This window comes from Mustela lutreola, chromosome 17, assembly GCF_030435805.1.
Source record: "Mustela lutreola isolate mMusLut2 chromosome 17, mMusLut2.pri, whole genome shotgun sequence".
NCBI classification, from domain to species: Eukaryota; Metazoa; Chordata; class Mammalia; order Carnivora; family Mustelidae; genus Mustela; species Mustela lutreola.
In genome coordinates this window covers 39,811,340-39,831,745 of record NC_081306.1, presented here as the reverse complement: position 1 = coordinate 39,831,745, position 20,406 = coordinate 39,811,340, and the positions used below count along the sequence as shown (strand labels likewise).

Sequence of the window (20,406 nt, the reverse complement as noted above, 5' to 3'; positions counted from 1 at the left end):
AGGTCTCAATTGACACATTTGGGAAGAATGAGGTGTTGGGGAAATAGTAGTGCTAAGTAGATGGTTTTTCCTTCCTGTCTGACTCAGTGTTAGAGAACTCTTTTCAGACAATATGTTGATTTTAATACTTCGGTGCTGGGTTTATGTCATTACAGACCTTATGGTATATCGAGTAGTTCCTTGCTCTCTTAGTAGAAATCTTCTCAAGAAAACCTCTCTCCCTTATGTCACTGTTTCTTTCCCTAAAAGTTTTTGTAGTCACTACTCTTTTTTGGAGAATTCAGATGTTGGTGGTACCAGAGGAAAATTTCTTTGGCCTGAATAATGCCAGCTTCGTGTCCCTCAATGATGACACATTCAGATGTATTTTAAATTTGTTGTTTTCCCCCCTCATTGCGCTGCTGTGCATACGAGTTCCCTAGCTGGAGAGGCTGGTATTGGTGGTTGAAAGACTTCGATCTAAATTTAGATTCTTTTCAGAGGTTTCATAGAATACTTCCTTAAATTAAGTCCCAGACCGCAAAAGCAGCTGCTATGTGGGGCTTCCAGGTTTGGTGGTGGCTTTTTTTTTTTTTTTTTCCCTGTTCTCTAAATAAAGAAGATGGGGCAGGAAGAGACTGGCTGTCACTCCCAGCTGCTGGGTGTGGGTGGGGGTGTGCAGGGGAGTGTGTAGGTGGGGAGGTGGTTCTGCCTTTGTCACCGGAATCCCTGGCAGCTTCTGTAAGGAGCTGATGGAGAAGGGGACAAGGTTGGATGGTAGCCTGACAAAAACGGGAAACAGTCCCCAGTCCCCAGAACTCCGGCTAAAACGAGCACTTTGTTTTGGATTGTGTTGTAGGCTGTAGGTACTAGTGGATAATGATAGGACTTTCTGTTGTCTGACACCTGTAAATTTGTCTGGAAACCTAGAAGCCATGAGTCAAACCAGTACAGCCAATTTTCATGGAGAATGATACAGCTGGAAGTTCTTCAGAGGCCCGAGAAAGAGTGGACAGTGGGTTGTTGAGAGTGGTCATGGGTGTGTTCCACAGTCTCCCTCTCTTTTTGGAACACATGCTTTCACACCCTTTCCACGTGATCTCCCTTACCTGTCTGTGCCCGCAGGCCCCAGACTGGAGAGCTAGATCTCAGGTGGGCAGAGGAGAGGCCGGGGAGCCTGGGCACTGCCCGCTGGGCGCAGCGTACTCAGATGGCTTCCAGCTTCTGTTGTGGAAACGTCACACTGTTCTTATGCTCTTATGTTTGTGAATGGTGTGATTATATTCTAAATCAGTATTCTAGTACCTTCCACCGTTAGACAAACACACGTAGACTCCCATTCCCACCCGGGGCTTCTCCCCCAGCATGCATCAACAATCTTCCCATGAGCGTATTTTCATTATATAACCACCCCTTTATCTCAGTATTTCCTCTTTTAGAAAGGTCAATTTGGTTTTTTTTGGCGTGGGAGGGGTGGCGGGGTGGAGGGAAGTATCTGTATCTGTATATGGCATGTAGACTGTGTAAGATAGCTTATTTTAAAAAGGAAGTCTTTTCACACCTGCCCCTAGCCTTGAAATTCTCTTCCCCAGAGACAGTCCAGTGGTACCGCTTTCTTGTTTATTTTTGCAAAGATGTGTTAGATAAAAATGCTTATACTTCCTTTCTCTATCCTCCTTTCTGAAGGGGAGCATAGACTCAGTTCTGTTCCTTGATTTTTTCACCCACTAATATATCTTGGAAAGCTTCCATTATATATATGTGTGTGTGTGTGTATGTATATACCCATATATATTCATATGAATATTCATATGAATATATATGTATATATACTTTTTCCCCTAAGATTTTGTTTACCTATTTAGAGAGAGAGAGCATGTGTGCATGAGCAGGGGTGGGGCTGGCGGGGAGGGGAGGCAGAGGACAAGGAAGAGAGAGAATCCCAAGCAGACTCTGCACTGAGCTAGGAGCCGGACGTGGGGCTCAGTCTTAGGACCCTGAGATCATGACCTGAGCTGAAATCGAGTTGGGTGCTTCACCGACTGAGCCACCCAGGTGCCCTCGCCCCTTCTTCCTTTTTTTTTTTTTTTTTAATCAAGGTAAAAGTGGGAGCACTGGGTGGCTCAGTTGGTCAAGTGTCTGCCTTCAGCTCCGGTCATGATCCCCAGGGTCATGGGATCGAGCCACACATGGGGCTCCCTGCTCAGTAGGGAGCCTGTTCTCTCTCTTCCTCTGCTGCTCCCCCTGCTTGTGCTTTCTCTCTGGCTCTCTCTCTCTCTCAAAGAAATAAATACAATCTTAAAAAAAATAGATCGAGGTAAAAGTTAAGTGGCTTTAGTATATTCCCAATGTTGCGTAACCATTGTCACTATCAAGTTCTAGAAGTTTTCATCATCCCAAAAAGAAATCCAATACCCACTCGGCCATCACCTCCATCTCGCCAACACTAGCCCTGACAGCCGTTGATCTGCTTTCCATTTCAGTGAATTTTCCTCTTCTGGGCATTTCATAAGAATGCAGTCCTACAACATATGCCCCCCCCACTTTTCATATGGCCCTTTTTGTCTGGCTTCTTTCACTTGGCATAACGTTTTCAAGGTTCATTCATGTTGTGCGTGTATCATGACTTCACTCCTTTATGGCTGATTAATATTCCATTGTGTGGATGGGCCACATTTATCCATCAGTTGATGGGACAGTTGGGTTTTTCCCACTTTTTGGCTATTATGAATAACACTGCTATGTGCAGATTTTTGTGTGAACATGTTTTCAGTGCTCTTGGATATGTACCTGAGAGTAGAATTGCTAGGTCATATGGAATTCTATGTTTAAATATTAAGGAACTGCTAAACTGTTTTCTACAGGGGCTGCACCATTTTACCATTCTACCAGCAGTGTATGACGGTTCCAGTTTTTACACATCCTAGCCAATGCTTATTTATTTATTTTGCTTTCCTTTCCTTTTCCTGTCTTTTCTTTTTTAGGGTTACTATTATAGCCATCCTAGAGGACATGAGATGATATCTTATTGTGGTTTTGATTTGTATTTCCCTAATGGCTAAAGATGTTGAGGATCTTTTCATGTGCTTATTGACCATTTTTATATCTTTTTTTTTTAAAGATTTTATTTATTTATTTGACAGAGAAATCACAAGTAGATGGAGAGGCAGGCAGAGAGAGAGAGAGAGGGAAGCAGGCTCCCTGCTGAGCAGAGAGCCCGATGCGGGACTCGATCCCAGGACCCTGATATCATGACCTGAGCTGAAGGCAGCGGCTTAACCCACTGAGCCACCCAGGCGCCCCTGGCCATTTTTATATCTTTAGAGAAACATCTACCAGTTGGGTTGTTTGTCTTTTTGTTTTGAGTTCTAAGAGTTTTTAAAGTATATTCTGGGTACTAGAATATAGGTATATGATTCCCAGATATCTTCTTCCAATCTATAGGTTGTCTTTCACTCTCCTAGTGTCCTTAGAGGCACGATTTTTTAAAAATTTGATAAAGTCATTTATGTATTTTTGTTGTTGTTGTTGTTGTTAGTGCTTTTGGTGTCATTCAAGAAACTACTGGCTAATCCAAAGTAATGAAAAATTTACGCCTATGTTTCCTCAAGAGATTTTATAGTTTTTGCTCTTACATATAGGTCCTTCATTCATTTTGAATTAATCTTTATGTACATTGTGAGACAGGGATCCAAATGTATCCTTTTGCAAGTGGGTATCTAGTTGTTCCAGCACCATTTGTTGAAAGGACTATTTGTTGAGAACCCCTATTGTTTGAACTTGGCACCATGTTAAAATCATTTGACCATGAATATTTTGCTTTATTTCTGGATTTGTATTCTCTTGATCTAGAATGTCTCTCTAAATGCCAATTCCACACTGTATTATTGATAACTATTGCTTCATAGTAAGTTGAAATAGGAAGTGTAAGTTTTCTAACTTTGCTCTTTTTCTAGATTGTTTTGACTTTCTAGTGTTTCTTGAAATTCCTTATGAATTTTAGGATGAGCTTGTCCATTTCTGTAAAAGGCACTTGGGGGTTTAATAGAAATTGCTTTGGGTCCATAGATCAATTTGGGGATTGTTGCCTTCTTGGTGTTATTGAATATTACAATCCAGGAACAGGGATAGCTACTTACTTAGGTCTTTTATAATTTCTTGTAACAATGTATTATAGTTTTCATTGTATAAATCTTGTACTTCTTTGGTTAAATTTTTTTTTTGTAAGTATTTTGTTTTTTTGATAAGGCAAAGTGGAATTACCTCCTTTATTTTTGGATTGTTAATTGCTGGTGTATGAACATACAACCGATTTTTAGTATGCTGATCTTATATTCTGCAGTTTGGCAAAGCTGATGTATTAACTTCCATAGTTTTTGTGTGGATTCTTTTTTTTAAAAAGATTTTATTTATTTGACGGACAGAGATCGTAAGTAGGCAGAGAGGCAGGCAGAGAGAGAGAGAGAGAGAGAAGCAGGCTCCCCTCCAAGCAGAGAGCCCGACGTGGGGCTCGATCCCAGGACCCTGAGCCACCTGGGTGCCCTTGTGTGGATTCTTTAGGGTTTTCTGTAGCTTGGATTATGTCATGTGTTTGTGTGTGTGTGTGTGTGTGTGTGTGTGTGTGTGTTTTCATTTCCAGTATGGATGTTTTTTGTCTGGCAAGAGCAGACATTCTAATGTTAGTCCTGTTATTAGGGGGAAACTATTCAGTCTTTCATCAATATGATGTTAGCTGTGGGTTTTTCACAGATGCCCTTTATCTAGTTGAGGGAGTTCGCTTCTGTTCCTGGTTTGTTGGGTGGTTTTTGTTTTTTGTTTATCATGAGCCAATACTGGAATTTTTCAGATGCTTTTTCTGCATTAATTCAAGTAATATTACAGTTTTAAGAATTCTATTACTATATTACATTAAATGATTTTTTAAAATTGTTGAGCTACCCTTGCATTCCTGGGATATAAAAACCATTTGGTTCTGGTATGGAATCCTTTTAATACCCTATCGTATTCAATTTGCTAGTATTTCATTGAGGATTATTTGCATTTATATTCACAAGAAATATTGGTCTGTGATGTCTTTATCTGACCTTGGTAGAAGGGTGAGATAGGCCTCACAGAATGAATTAGGAAGTAGTTTGTCCTCTTCTGTTTTTGAAAGAATTTATGAAGGCTTGGGTTAATTTTTGTTTAAATGTTTAGTGGAACTCACCGCTGAAGCCATCTGCTCCTGGGACTTTTTTTTGGGAGATGTGTTTTGATTACAGAATCTTTACATGTTCTAGGTTTTTTCAGGTTTGCTGTTTCTTTTCTAGTTCTTTTTGGTGGTTTCTGTGTTTTTAAGAATTTCTGCATTTCATCTAGGTTACTTGATTTGCTGGTGTACAATGGTTCATAGTGTTTTCTTATCCTTTTAATTTCTGGAGATCAGTAGGAATGACCTCACTTTAATTTCTTTCTTTCTTTAAAGATTATTTATTTATTTATTTGAGAGACAGAGATTACAAGTAGGCAGAGAGGCAGACAGAGAGAGGGGGAGAAGCAGGCTCCCTGCCCAGCACGGAGCCCCATCTGGGGCTTGATCTCATGATCCTGAGATGTTGACCTGAGCCAAAATCAGAAGTTTAACCAAATGAACCACTGAGGCGCCCTATTGACCCACTAGTTTTTAAAGGTATATTGCTTAATTTCAACATATTTGTGAATTCTGGATTCCCTTCTGTTACTGATTTCCAATTTCATTTCATTGTGGTTGGAGGAGATACTTTGAATTATTGCAGTCTCTTAAAATTTTTTTTAAAGATTTTATTAATTTATTTGACAGGGAGAGAGATCACAAGTAGGCAGAGAGGCAGGCGGTGGGGGGTCAGGGGGAAGCAGGCTCCCTATTGAGCCGAGAGCCCAATGCAGGGACCCTGAGATCATGACCTGAGCTGAAGGCAGGAGCTTAACCCACTGAACCACCTAGGCGCCCTAGTCTCTTAAAATTTTTTTTATGGCCTAATGTACAGTTAATACTGTTTCATATGCACTTGGGAAAAATATGTTTTCTGTTGTTGTGATTGTTCTGTGTGTCTGTTAGGTCTAGTTGGTTTATAGTGTTAAGTCTTCTGTTTCCTTGTTAATCTTCTGGTTAATTGTTCTATCCATTATTGAAAGTGAGGTGTTGATGCCTCCAAATATTATTGTGGAACTTTCTCCCTTCAATTCTCTGTTTTTCCTTTATATAGTTGGGGCTCCATTGTTAGGTGCCTATATATTTATATTTGTTGTATCATCCTTGTGAATTGATTCTTTTATCATTATATAAGGTCTGTCTTTGTCCCTTGTAGCAAGTTTTGTCTTAAAGTCTGTTTTGTCTGCTGTTAATATGGCCATTCCAGTTGTTGCCTCTGGTTACTGTTAGTGTGGAGTATCTTTTTCTGTTTGTTTTCAACTTATTTGTGTATTTAAATCTAAAATGAGTCTTTTGTAGACAGCATATAGTTCATGTTTTGTTATCCATTTTGTTCATCTCTACCTTTTATTTTTTAATTTTATTTTATTATTTTTTAAGATTTTATTTATTTATTTGTCAGAGAGAGAGAGAGAGCAAGTACTGGCAGGCGGAGGCAGAAGGAGAAGCAGGCTCCCTGCCGAGCAAGGAGCCCGATGTGGGACTCGATCCCAGGATGCTGGGATCATGACCTGAGCCGAAGGCAGCCACTTAACCAACTGAGCCACCCAGGCGTCCCTCATCTCTACCTTTTAATTGAAGAGTTTGACTTTTAAATTTATGTATTTGTTGATAAAGGCTTCTACCAGTATCCCCGGAGCTTTTACATTTGTGTTACGTAAGCATTTATATTAAGGAGTCTATAACCCGATGCAGCTTCGGTGCTGTTGTTGGGTCCATAGCGAAGAAAATAAAATGCTAATTATTATCACCAGCAGGAAAAAAAAGGACTTCTGCCATTTTGCTATTTGTTTTCTATATGCCTTCTGTCCCTTTCTTGGTTACTGTGTTCCTCCATCATTGCCTTATTTATGCTAAATCACCAGACCCTCTTTGATGGACACATAAGGCGTCTATAGTCTTGCACTTTTACGCATGATGCTGCAGTGAATATCCTTGAATGTGTGTCATTTTACACATCTGTCCGCACATCTGTGGATAAATTTCTACATGGAAATTCAGCTGCTGCTGGAATGATGCTGACAGAAATAGGGAAACAGGCAAGAAGTCAAGATCTTCCCTTTTCTTCCCTGTCTCTCACCCTCTCTCTAGGACTTCCCATTGGCAGATGTGAATGCGGGGCCAGCCAGCTTGGGGTCTGGGAGCACCAGGCCCAGTATCACAGGATATGGTATAGCAGAGTGGGGAAGAGGAGAGAAGATGAGTAAATAATTGCATGTAAGAAATCATCATAGTCTCTTAGTATCTCATTTCCAAAAATGCAGACTGATTTTCAACTTCTTAAAATTAAGTGAAATTAATTTCTTAATATCGGTTAGCAGAAATTAATCTCTTCACATCACCAGTTGGTTAATCTTGTAGATTCTGAATTCCATCCATGGTTCTTTTTTAAACATTTAAAATTAAAAAAAAAAAAAAAAGACTATTCATTTGAGACAGCATGAGCAGGGGAAGAGATGGAGAGGGAGAAGCAGACTCCCCACCCCCTCCACCCCCCAACCAAAGGCAGGAGCCTGACTTGGGACTTGATCGCAGGACTCTGGGACCATGACCCGAGCTGAAGGCAGAGGCTCAACCATCGGAGCTACCTAGGCGCCCTCCATTCATGGTTCTTACTGACCCTCTCTCTTGACAAGCTGTGCGTATTACTTTAGGCTTAGAGTTGTATCTTCAGTGACAGAATTGAAAAATGGCCTTGCAAAGTGATGCACGTCTAATGGACGATACTACTGGGTCCTTTTCAAATATTGGTTGAGCGGGAATGTTGTCCGTTTTCTACATGTTCATTGGACAGTGTATTTCAAGTCTTAGTCATATCTTGCCTTCCTTTTCCACACGGTTCCTATTGTTCTGCCATTATCAAATAACATGCCTGAAAGGAAGTGACTTATTGCATGTTTTGGCATCAATAGAACAGTAGAAGAAATATCTCTTGGAAGTGGAGAGAGTTTCACCTGGTGGGCATAGTCTAGAGTGACTGTATTTCTTGTTTCTGCTTGGAACACTTCTGTTTTAAATCTGTTGTCCTGGCACCATCAATAATAGTATCCTTTCTGGGGGCACCTGGGTGGCTCAGTAGGTTAAAAAAGAAAGAAAGTTAAATGGTAACTTCTTTGGGTTTAAAAAGAAATAATCGTATCCTTTCTTTCTTTCTTTTTAAGATTTTATTTATTTATTTTACAGAGAGAGATCACAAGTAGACAGAGAGGCAGGCAGAGAGAGAGAGGGAAGCAGGCTCCCTGCTGAGCAGAGAGCCCGATGCGGGACTCGATCCCAGGACCCTGAGATCATGACCTGAGCCGAAGGCAGCGGCTTAACCCACTGAGCCACCCAGGCATCCCATCCTTTCTTTTTCTAAAATGTGCCTTGGTTTAGATACAAAGCTTACCCATCTGACCAATGTTTAAGCCATCTTCTCTGGTCTAGTTCTATTCTTAGAAATTGTAAAACTTAACCTTTGCGATGTTAGCTGTTATCACCAGTGGGCAAGTAATGCAGAGAGAGGCTGAAGTCTGGGGTTGAGGATTAAAGAAGGGCCCGTGACTGAAGGCATATGTAGCTATGTAATCCTAACACATATGGATCTTCATTCAGCATGTGTGCTGTCACGTGATGTGCATACATCCTTCCAGACATGTGCACGTCTCTAGAAAGATGTTTTTCTCTTTTAGATGTTGTTATACTTTATTAAAGGCATGATTCTTGGGGTACCTGAGTGGGTTAGTGGGTTAGAGCCTGTGCCTTCGACTCAGGTCATGATCTCAGGGTCCTGGGATCGAGCCCCACACTGGGCTCTCTGCTCAGCAGGGAGCCTTCTTCCCCCCACATCTCTCTGCCTGCCTCTCTGCCTACTTGTGATCTCGGTCTGTCAAATAAATAAATAAATAAAACCTTAAAAAAAAAAAAAAAAGCATGATTCTTTCCAAGATGACAGATCCTATTAATCTTTTAAAAATCGAAAGCCTTGAGTGCAAGGGCGTAACAGGGAATGCCTGGTGTGGACCAGTTGTTGAGACTCTACAGAGCAACAATGGCCAAGTGTTTTTTAGGTTGCGACTGGGGTGTGAGTTTGGCTGTAGTTTGATTAGCTCTGTTCTGTTAGTGCCTTTCACATACTATAAAGGGATGGTCCTAAAACTCTTGAGTTTGGAGGTGTCTGTTATAAATGATTTTTTTTTTTAAAAGAATGACTTTTGAAAGTGTTCTCTGATAGGCAAATTAACAACCTCACTTTTCCTCCTTGTCACACTTTTTTTTTTTTTTTAAAGATTTTATTTATTTATTTGACAGACAGAGATCCCACGTAGGCAGAGAGGCAGGCAGAGAGAGAGGGGAAAGCAGGGAAAGCAGGCTCCCTGCAGAGCAGAGAGCCCGATGCGGGGCTCGATCCCAGGACTCTGGGATCATGACCTGAGCCGAAGGCAGAGGCTTTAACCCACTGAGCCACCCAGGCGCCCCTCCTTGTCACACTTTTGGTATATTTGTCATGTATTTTCTGGGCCACGGGGAGATAAGTGCCAATAACTTGGCTTTTGAGGTGAACAATCAGATGTCTCACTACCCTGGTGGTATTCCTAATACTCAAAAGAACAAGTGACATTTCATTAAGAGGAACCCCTTTTCCCTATCACTACCATTTGGTGCCACTTTGGAATTGGCTTTGGGAAGGCTGGAACCAGCTTAATATTGCTTGCTTCCTTTAACTGTATGCTACTTGGCATAGGCAGCCCCGCAAATGGAACAGCATGATCATTTCCAGCAGGGACTCTTGGAGGTCGTGTGTACCCAGGTTTCTCTGTATCCGAGAATAGTTGTCTTCCTGTTGTTGTGTTAGGTGCAAGGGATTTCTCGGAACTTTTAATGAGTGTGGATTTTAAGGAATCAGCCAAGCCTTATGGGAAAGATCTCAGTGTAGGTCTCATATTTTTTAAAAGCAAGGGGTGCCTGGCTGGCTCAGTCAGTAGAGCATGTGACTCTAGATCTCGGATTGTCGGTTCGAGCCCCATGTTGGGTGAAGAGATTACTTAAAAATAAAATCTTAAAACAACAATAACAAAAGAATGCGTTCTTTGGGCGCCTGGGTGGCTCAGTGGGTTAAGCCGCTGCCTTTGGCTCAGGTCATGATCTCAGGGTCCTGGGATCGAGTCCCACATTGGGCTCTCTGCTCAGCAGGGAGCCTGCTTCCCTCTCTCTCTCTCTACCTGCCTCTCTGTCTACTGTGATCTCTCTCTGTCAAATAAATAAAAAAAATCTTTAAAAAAAAAAAAAAGAATGCGTTCTTTGAGGTGTTCCTGCTGGTGAGGGTGCCTCATGGTGGCGGAGTTGTCACTCTGTCAGGTGGTAAGGGTGGCTGTCCTCTCTCTCTACAGATGGCCTGGGAGTGCTCCTCATGTGTTTTATCTGCAGGTAGTGTGGGGCACCGAGTTGCCTTTTTTGAGTCATTTCTTTTGGCGATGCAGGAGTGTACCTTTCGCCAAAACTTATCATAGAATCCCCAGTTTCTTAGTTTTATTTGGTTAATAATTATAAGTATGTGGATTTCTTCCTACCGTTTTCCACATTTACTTATATCCAATATAGGAAAAACACAAGAGGAGTATTTCCTCTTCACTGCAGCGATGAGCAGGCAACTCAAAAAATGCAAAGAGCTTCTTAGCTTTGATCTAGTCCATAAATCACTTGAGGGAAACCAGTAGAAGGAAGACGAGAACTGGAGAAGGCCATGGGATTCTTCAGGCGAGAGCTGGCCATCTGTCCGATTTCCCTGCCATTAGCTCGATGCTTGCTATCATGGTGACCAGAGTTTAGGCTTTTTCTTCGTGATTCATGTGACCTTGTGTTCCCAGTATTTACCAAATACTTCAAATAGTTTTCAAAAAAATTTCCTTGTTCATTTCCACAGTGTGCACATTCAGACCATAAAAGGACCTACTGAGATAACATGTTTAAATTCCACAAGTGATAGGGTCTGTTAATGATAGATTTTTAGATTTCTATTTACAGGGATTTAGAGTAGTTTAATGATAGGCTAAATTTTTCTAGATCTTTGATATTATCCAGGCTGCTTCCTCAGGATGGTCTATCATGGTAGACTTCATCACCCTGATTCCCTTCACCTTATAGTCATGATGGAGCAGCTACTTCTTGAGATAGCTTTTTTCTGTACAGTGGAGGATACCAAGTAGAAGAAGGGAGTTTTTCCGATGCAGTCTCTGCTTTCTAGAATCTTACATTGGGAGGAGAAGAATTGGGAGGAAAACCAGCAGACTGCTATACATGCTCCATTGGAGGCAAACAGAATTGCAGGAATATGGGGGCGGGCAGAGTCCGTCATGCCATCTAGATGGGCTTGAAGGTCTGTGGGGGGTGTGGTATTTGAGCTCTGCCATTTGTGTTACTGGATGGAAATAGGCAGATGCGTGATGGGTTCGGAGGACATTTAAAATAATGGAAAAGGCTTGAGTGAAGGGTTAGGAGGGGAACAGTGCATGGCGTTTATTGGGGGAGGAAGGGGGATGTTATGGGGTTCTGGGTACTGGGATCACAGTCTTAGTAGGAGAAGCTATAGTAGATGATGAAGTATTTATTGGAGCCCATCTGTTTGGTAAATATCTTCTTGCCATCTAATATCAATTTTGATATCAATATAATATTGCCATTTACATATCAATTTTGATACCACTGTCATAATATTGAAAATGTAATTAATATATGATCATAATTTAAAACTCTGCCATGAGACAAAAATCAAGAAGCAGCATATATGGTGGTTGAGAACATAGATTTTGACGGTGGATGGCCTGGGTTCAAATCCTGAATAGCTAGCTGTGTGACCTCGGGCATGTTACTTGTCTCTCTGATGCCTCACTTTCCTTGCATATCATGTGGGGTTAATAATAGTACTTACATGTTTATTGCAATGATGAAATGGCTAATGTGAAATATTTACAGCAGTGCCTGGCATATAGTAGAATGGTATATGAGCATTAGTAGTTATTATTAGTTGTAATAATAGTATTAGTATTTATAATTTGATTTTTTTTTTCCTCTGAGGAAAATTGGACTGGTGTTTCTGTAGATTATATATACTCGGTGTAAATTTGCACGAGTGAAATTGTAGCAGCCCAGGCCTATGAATACATGCAGAGTCTCGCAGAATTTTCATTGGAATAAAAAATTCTTTCAGAGGACTTTTGTGCTTTGCATTATAGCTGTCCGGTTTACTGACTGCTTCCTGGGCCATAGCTGACCCGGGAAGGTTGGGTGGTTGTATGTGTGTGTGAGATGGGATATTATGGGTGAGAATGATTTCTTTTATATCAGTTCAGTGTTTTAGTTACAAGTAACAGAAACGGACTTCGGCGGGGGCGGGGGGGGAATGGTCTTCAGCTAACATGAGCCATAAGAGAATTTTTGGAAGGTTGTTGGGAACTCTTAGAATGGCTAGAAGGCTGGGTACCAAACTTGAGAAAAGTCAAAAACTAAGGGATTCGGGTGGCCAGAGGCACAACAGCTGTGTCCCAGGCTAGTGGCCTGGTCTGGATGAACGCAGTGTCGCCGTCACTGAGATTTGGGATGCCTGCCTTCCAACTGTTCCTGGTCTGCATGCATAAATGCCTTGTTGGAATAGTTTTTACTAGATTGGAGATGGTTAAAGTGGCTGCCTGTAGGGATCCGAATACCTTGCGGAACAGCCGTGGCAGGCAATGCCTTGTGGCCCTTTAAACGTTTTGTGGAAGGATATTTAATGACATGGAAACGGTTCACATGTTTTATTGTAGTGAAACTGTATGGGTTGGATCATTATATTTAAAAATTGGATGAAGGAGCTACTATTATTATTCTCACTAGACAGACAGGCATAGAACTATTGCCTTGTTTGCCCCTGGTCACTCGGCCAATAAGTAGAAGAGGCAGGACTTGAAGCTGTGGCTCTAGAACTGGCCCTTAGCCACTTTGTGGCTCTCTCTCTGACACACCCTATGAAAACAGGAGAAGAGATTATAACTAGGTGGTGAGATTATGGGCGCTTCTATTACTTTATCTGATTTCTCTGATAAGCATATGTGACTTCTATAGTGACCCAGCTGATGAAGTTACTGTAAAAATGGAAAGCTTTGGAATTCTTAACTTCCAGCTGAAAAGTTATGTCCAGAGGTATCCACTGCAAATTTCTTTTTTTTTTAATGTAACAAATCCCAATAATCACCTCCGTTAATAGATGAATTTCCTCTGAACTTGTACATGCCATGGCAATGTTATATTTGCCATTAACTGGACAAGTGAATATCAGAAATGACCAAAACCAGAAAATGTTACTGGGATTTGAAGCTCCGTGGTTGCTGCATTTTCAGAATTACATCAAAGCATTGATAAAATAGTTTGTGTTTTAAATGGAAGATTTAAATCTGTGAAGCTTTTTAAGATTTGTGTTTGTCACGTCTTGGCATGAGTTTCTCGTTTGTAGTCTAGTTATGAAAAGATTCTGGTTTCCATATGTATATTTAAAATACTCTGAGTCATGGATCCAAATGAGTAATAGACATTATATCTGTATCAGATTTCTGCTTTGTCATACCTCCACACAAAGTCAGTGCATTTCTTTTAGTACTTCCAGTGGTAAACACATTGAATTGGCAAAATGGCATTCAATTTCAATATTCTTCCTGGTGTTTTAGAATTAATTTTCAGCAATGACTGCATTGGAATGAAAATGCATGTTTGATTTTACAGGACGCTTAGGAAAAGGGTCCACGTGTGACTGCACACGAGTGTGTTTGTATCTGGTGCTGTGAGGGGCGTTTGCACATTGAGATGTACCATTGTGGGCACCCTTAGAAGAGGTGAAATGCTGTAAATTAACCAGTGACAGAGCTTTCCTTTTTTTTTTTTTTTTTTTTTTTTTTTGTTTCTTAAGTAGGCTCCATGTGCCTAGCGTAAAGCCCAGTGCAGGGCTTGAACTCACAACCCTGAGATCGAGACCTGAATGCAAATCAGGTGGCTGAGCTGCCCAGGTCCCCTGTTAGAGTTTTCTTATCATCTGTCATTTTTATTTATGCTCTTGCAAGGGTTACTTATTTAAGTAGAGATTTTTGGCTTGTATTATTCTTGTGCATTATAATGGAAAAGTAAAAGCAAGATAGAAGAAGGAATTCCTAAAATATCCTCATATTCAGTGTCCGTCTCTCATGAATCAGCTGTTTGACTAGAATCCAAAACATTTGTGTATTTCCACATACTGTGTCATAAATAACGTTGACAGTGCACTTTGTTTTAGAAGAGTGGGCCATTCTTAGCTCTGTAGGTTTTTAAAAACCACTGTATTGAAGGGCACCTGGGTAGCTCAGTGGGTTAAGCCACTGTCTTCAGCTCAGGTCATGATCTCAGGGTCCTGGGATCGAGCCCCGCATCAGGCTTTCTGCTCAGCAGGGAGCCTGCTTCTCCTTCCCCCTCTGCCTCCTTCTCTGCCTACTTGTGATCTCTCTCTCTGTCAAATAAATAAATAAAATTTAAAAAACCCCAAACAAACCACTGTATTGAGATACAATTTACACACCATGCAATTCACCCATTTAAGTTTAAGATTCAGTGGTTTTTGGTATATTACATTATTAATTTTTATTGTAAGATGCATATATAACAATTTACCATTTTAACCATTTTTAAGTATACAGTTCAGCGGTATTAATTCCATTCATAATGCGTTGTCCCCACTGGGTATCTCCAACACTGTTTTTTAAAATCACCCCAAAGAGAAGTTCCGTAACCATTAAGTAACGACTGCTCATTTCTCCCTTTGCCAGCCTTCTGGTAGCCTCTCATCTACTTTTTTAATGATTTTGCCTGGTTTCGTTGTTTTATAAAGGTGGAATCATACAGCATCTGTCTTTTCGTGTCTGGCTTCTTTCAACATAGCATAATGTTTTCAAGGTTCGTTCATGTTGTGGCGGGTGTCAATTTCTTTCCGTGTTATGACTGAATACTGCTTTATTGCACAGATACACTATAAGCTGTGTATCCGTTAATCAGTTGATGGGCACCTGGGCTCTTTCCACCTTCTGGCTGTTGTGAATAATGGTGTGATGAACATGGATACACAGGCATGTATTTGAGCCCCACTTTCATTCCTTCGGTGTATACCTAGGAGTGGAATTGCTGGCTTATATGGTCATTTTTTGATTACCTTTTTGTTCTCTTTCTAAGTTTTAACGCTGATACTTGTGATCTCCACACACGTATAGGCAATGATTACTAAATCCTGACCGGTCACTGGCTGATTATAAGATACATCTTGTTTGCAGAGAGGTTAAGACTCAGGCCTTAGAGTTGATGAAATATTGTATTTTGATATTTCATAAAGCTGGATACCCTTAAGAAGTGATGGGTCAGCATGCCTCTATTAGAAGATTTTCATCTGAATATATTCTTAAAAATCATTTGGAAAAAAAATACAAGTTCTCTTATAAAGGACTACATCTTGTTTGTACAATATTTGGGGCAAAACCCAGGAAAATATGAAGGAAAAAAATAACCTGCCTAGTCTGTCTTTCAGAAATATTGCTATTAATCTTTCACTCTGATTTTCTCAATTACTTTTCCAGGCACACATGTTTTAGCTTAATTCTTCATCTTTAGGATCCCTGACAAAAAGTTATGTATATTCAATTTTGAGGCTATGATAATCCTTGCTATAGAAAGTGAAAGCTGTCTGCTTGTTGCTCCCCCCTCCCCCGCTCTTGCCCCATTAACCCATAAGATAACTTGGTATATGAGTTAGAAATAGGAACCTACCGGGGCGCCTGAGTGGCTCAGTGGGTTAAGCCACTGCCTTCGGCTCGGGTCATGATCTCAGGGTCCTGGGATCGAGTCCCGCATCGGGCTCTCTGCTCAGCAGGGAGCCTGCTTCCCTCCCTCTCTCTCTCTCTGCCTGCCTGTCTGTCTACTTGTGATTTCTCTCTGTCAAATAAATAAATAAAATCTTTAAAAAAAAAAAAAAAGAAATAGGAACCTACAGATTTTGTTCTATGCCTGTATCAACATTTATTACCATCATTTTATTGTCCTTGTATTCCATTGTCATGGGGTCATACTAACATTATTTTCTAATTTGTGTAAGGAGAGCTAACGATGTCATTTTATTTCATCCTTAATTAAAATTTTTGTTCTTAAAAATTGAATACCTGCATATGGTAATAAATAGCCAAGTAATATGGAAGAGATTAGGTTGAAAAACTGACCGTACCTCTTCCTGCTTCTCTTCGTGCCCCTGAGTTTCTATCTTTAGTTCCTTTGGTAACTCCAGATAATACAAATATGCTTCTCTGTGTTTACTTAATTTTGCAGAACAGTGTGACTCTGCTGTGAGAACTTCCAGGTTTGCCTAGATTCTGTTAGGAGGTAGCTGGCATCTGAGTTCTGATTTTCCATCACTACCCCCTACCCACTTTTGTTTATACGTATCACGTCTGCTTGTCAGACCAGCACATAGTCCCTGCTCCATTACTGAATTTCTGCCTGACCCGTTTTTCCCTCCTCCTTGGTTTTTTCCACCAACGAATCCAGGAATGTACTCGCTCCACCCACCCCACCATATCACGTGCCTTTGTTATAATATTGATATGGCCATAGTAGATAAATTCTCTTTCAAAACTCCTACAGATGTATGGGATGTTAATGCTATGCACAAAGAACAGAGAAATACTGAGAAGATCCCATTAAAATGTGAGTGCGATTTTTAGAATAAGAGCTAAAAATGTCAAGTTCCTGTTCATAGAAAATCATATTTTGCCTATAGTTTATGCAGAGTATAGATTTAAATGGGATCAAAATTCATAATCCTAATATGCTCCTATAAAAGGAGCTAGCGTATGATTCCCTGTCTTTTTAATTTCAAATACGCACCATAAGATATATATTTTTATTCCCCTCCACCCTCCCCAGTATCATATTAAAATCGTCCTTAAGCTTGTCTAGACATAGGAAGGCAAACTAAGAAAAATGAAGTTACTGTATATTTTTGTATATATTATTTTCGCTCTTCATGTAAGTTTAAAATGCTTGGATCTTTATATGTGGAGTTCCCACTCGTATTACAAAAATTGATTGCACACGAGACAATAAATATACCTATTGTGTTTCAGGTTGAGATTTAATTGTGCATGTCTCCTGTAGTGTATTAATTTGTATGTTTAAACCTCCACTCATGTATGAGCCAGGAACACAGTATCTCAGCTTTTAAATCAGTGGAAATGACATGTTAGCATTGCTGGAGCATTCTTACCACTACTTCCTCCCCCCCACCCCCCCACCCCCCCGCCAACCCTTCTTCCTCACCAGTTTCTTTAAGAAATAATAGTAGCATTGCTCCTTATCTAGAATCAGGTTCATAGGGGTGCCCGGGTGACCCAATCAGTTGGGCAGCCAACTCTGGATTTTGGCTCAGGTCATGATCTTAGGGTCCTGGGATCAAGCTCCATGTTGGGCTTTGTGCTTAAGTGGGGAGTCTGCTTGAGGATTCTCTCTCTCTCTTCCTCTGCCCCTCCCCTGCTCATGCTCCCCCCCCCTCTCAAATAAATCTTAAAGAATCATGTTCATAGGTAACTTTTCAGAAGATTGATTGAACTGAGCTCTAAAATGAAAATAAATGGCAGGAAAATTTGCGTGTGGTTAAAAATTGGATACCTCTTCATCTAATTATTTTTAAAAAATCACTTTACTAAGTTAAGGGTTCTTTTGCCTGCCTTCAATTTTTTGGATTTGGGTTTAAGATTTGATGAGTATCATCTTGTATCTCTCTTTGACTCTGAATATTCTTGTTGCTTTATAAGTCTGTCTGCATTTCTTCTCCAGTCCAGATCCTGTGATCTTCCTTGTCTATGAGTTCAGTCTCCGTTTGATCACTGATAGAATGTGTCTAGTAGTAACTTATCAGCTGTTACCAAGAGCTAATGATTGTTATTCTAACAAAGATACAAACCTCATTCAAAAAAATGTGACTCTTTTCATGTATCACCTGGGAAGACTGGATATATATTTCTGTAATGTTTGGCTCAGAACTTGCAGCTGCATTTTTATTTTTATTTTTTAAAGATTTTATTTATTTATTTATTTGAGAGAGAGATCACAAGTATGTAGAGAGAGAGTGGGAAACAGGCTCCCTTCTGAGCAGAGAGCCCGATTCGGGGCTCGATCCCAGGACCCCGGGATCATGACCTGAGCCAAAGGCAGAGGCTTTAACCCACTGAGCCACCCAGGAGCCCCGTAAATGCATTTTTAAATTGAGGTGCTGGTCGCTCTCTTCCTTTCTTACTAGACACAGTACAACATCTTTCCAGCACTAAATTCATAGATATCCCGGCATCTAGCCTGTTGTTAACCTCAGCGTTTTTAAGTGAACAGTTGAGTATGTTAACCTTAAAAATAAATCTGTCATTTGTTTTACCAGCAAAAATAGTTTTATTTGATAATAACAGAACTGCAGTTCAGGACAAGCAAGTGATGATAAAACCATAGGCAAGTCCAGCAAAAGGACAAGAATGTTATTTTATGGAGAAGAATGCGGAAGTTGAGAGGGGTTGTTCTGGACAAAAGTCCAGTGGGGAAAAGCAAGAGTTCAGAGTGATGAAGGTTTCTCATTGGCCAAGTTGCCTGGATGGTCCATTTCTTGTAAGGGATGTGATGTCTGTTTCAGTATCGGGGTCTGTAATTGAGGATTCTTTCCTGTTAAGGATTCTTCTAGTAGAGGTCTGTAATTGACCTTGAGTTGTAGGTCTCTACCTTCCAACCTCCCCTCCTGGTAACCTGAGTCCACTTTAGCTGGGTTTCCCTTTATTAATTTTCAGAAGTATTTATAAGCTTCAGTTATTAACAGTAATTCTAGACCAGTTTAAAATACAAGGTAGAGACTCATGGTTTCAAGCATTGTTCATGTCAGTCCCTCAGAAACCACTCTGGTTCAGTTGTTAGAGCTCACGTTTTCACCGTGTACCTCTTCCACTTTGGTGTTAGCTAGCCCACATGCCGGAAGAGCTCTAAACATCATAAAAACAGAGTCTGTTGATCACACTGAAGAGATTACCCTGACGGTGTTAAGAGCAAATCAGTCTTACTGTATATGTTTAGAAAGAGTATAACATGTTGGCATTGTTTAAGGGTAAAATGTTCATAGAGTGGTATCTCTATGCTGTTCATCCCACCCTTGTGACAATGTTTTGGTTCAGTCCTTTTCTAAATAATTTTTTTAAAAGATTTTATTTATTTATTTGACAGAAGTCACAAGCAGGCAGAGAGGGAGGCAGAGAGAGAAAGGGGGAAGCAGGGTCCCCGCCGAGCAGAGAGCCCCATGTGGGGCTTGATCCCAGGATCCTGGGATCATGACCCAAGCCGAAGGCAGAGGCCCAACCCACTGAGCCACCCAGGCGCCCCTTTTCTAAATAATTTTTAAGCTGATGGTTAATAGAAGAAAAAATAACCTATGGATGCAGATACCAATTAAGTTGGTAAACAGCGGGTAGGTACAGTTTCAAAAACCTGTACATGTTTATTAGCTTTATTAAGATCTAATTCATATACCATAAAATTTACCCTTTTAAAAGTATACAATTCAGTGGCTTTTAGTGTATTCACATACTAATGTAACCAACACCAGTCTTATATTAGAGCAAGTTTTTCTGAAGTTTTTATTTTAATCAACCAGTGCTCGTCATGACAAGACGCGTCTTAATCCCCATCCCTGATCTTACCCATCTCCCCACGGACCGCCGCCGATAACCATCAGCTCTTTATAGTATAGAGTCTGTTTCTTGGTTTGTCTCTTTGTTCCCCCTTTGCTCATTTGTTTCTTAAATTCCACATATGAGTGAAATCATATGGGATTTGTCTTTCTCTGACTAACTTACTTCCCATAGCGTTATACTCTCTAGGTCCATCCCCATTGTTGCAAATGGCAAGAAAAAAATACAGAATGTTTCACAAATGTGTGTGTCATCTTGTGTAGGGCCCATGCTAATCTTGTCTGTACTCTTCCAATTTTATTTATTTACTTACTTGCTTATTTATTTGGAGTGCAGATGCGTGATGGGGGGAGAGGGAGAGAGAGAATCTTAAGCAGGCTCCACACCCAGCGTGAACCCCACTTCGGGCTTGATCTCATGAGCTGGAATTGAGAGTTGGATGCTTAACTGTTGGAGCCATCCAGGTGCCCCAGTATCGTTCTGCCTGTAGTATATGTGCTGCCGAAGTGAGCAGGAACATTTTCA

General features: G+C 40.6%; 1 protein-coding gene and 1 non-coding gene across 6 annotated transcripts in view; one reads left to right on the top strand and one right to left on the bottom strand.

Annotated features, from left to right (window-relative positions):
- SMURF1 (SMAD specific E3 ubiquitin protein ligase 1) overlaps positions 1-20,406 on the top strand; it is a 106,585-nt gene that overhangs the window by 20,729 nt on the left and 65,450 nt on the right. The gene's annotated exons all lie outside the window — the stretch shown is intronic.
- Positions 20,101-20,205, bottom strand: LOC131820219 (U6 spliceosomal RNA). The gene has a single exon (XR_009349536.1). It is a non-coding gene; the product is annotated as a U6 spliceosomal RNA (small nuclear RNA).